The following is a 777-nucleotide window of genomic DNA, read 5'->3' as shown; positions in this document are numbered from 1 at the left end:
TAAGTTTCTCTACTTATTTAACAACATCAATCTACATTATACACGCACACGCGCGCGCACGCACACACACGCGCGCGCGCGCACACATACATACACACACAGACACACACACACACACACACACATTATCTGTACGTTATCAGAAATAAAACGAAATAACAGGTTTCGATATTTGAACTAACGTTAACGTGCAAATGTGAATACAAGAGTTATTACAGATTATTAATTGTATATGCATGAGGAACCTTATTCCCTAGTGTGTAATTTTGCATGTTACATAATACATATATGTAAAACAGAGTGATGCGGAATGAAACGCGAGTATAAGGAATCTACAGAAAATCGCTCATAGCCGAGATATAGATATATCAGAAAAAAGCGCTGTCGTGATTTCGTACTTGACAGTAGTTTCTTTCTTTGAATTGCTATGCCGAAATAGCAGATGCAGAAGAAAAAAAGGTCACGCACTGTGTATACTATTAATATATCCCTAAAGATATGGTATATTATATTGTAATCTTCACGAATATGCTAAGGTAATTTTAAGATTTAATTAATTAATAACTAAAATGAAACAAAAACGACGTAGTGATAGTGTTTTATTGCGAAACCTCACCTTCCTCCTATGACTGTTGCATGCGCGCGATCCGCAATGCGATTGGACTTCTAGAGACGGTTTTTGTCTAGAGTTAATTACATTTTGTCACATGATTATATACTCTTCTTACTGCGATACTTTGCAAACCTTTCAGAAACCATTCAGTTAATTGTCTGAAA

Source organism: Trachymyrmex septentrionalis, unplaced genomic scaffold (assembly GCF_001594115.1).
Source record: "Trachymyrmex septentrionalis isolate Tsep2-gDNA-1 unplaced genomic scaffold, Tsep1.0 scaffold1, whole genome shotgun sequence".
Classification (NCBI taxonomy): Eukaryota; Metazoa; Arthropoda; class Insecta; order Hymenoptera; family Formicidae; genus Trachymyrmex; species Trachymyrmex septentrionalis.
This window is presented reverse-complemented; position numbering follows the sequence as displayed.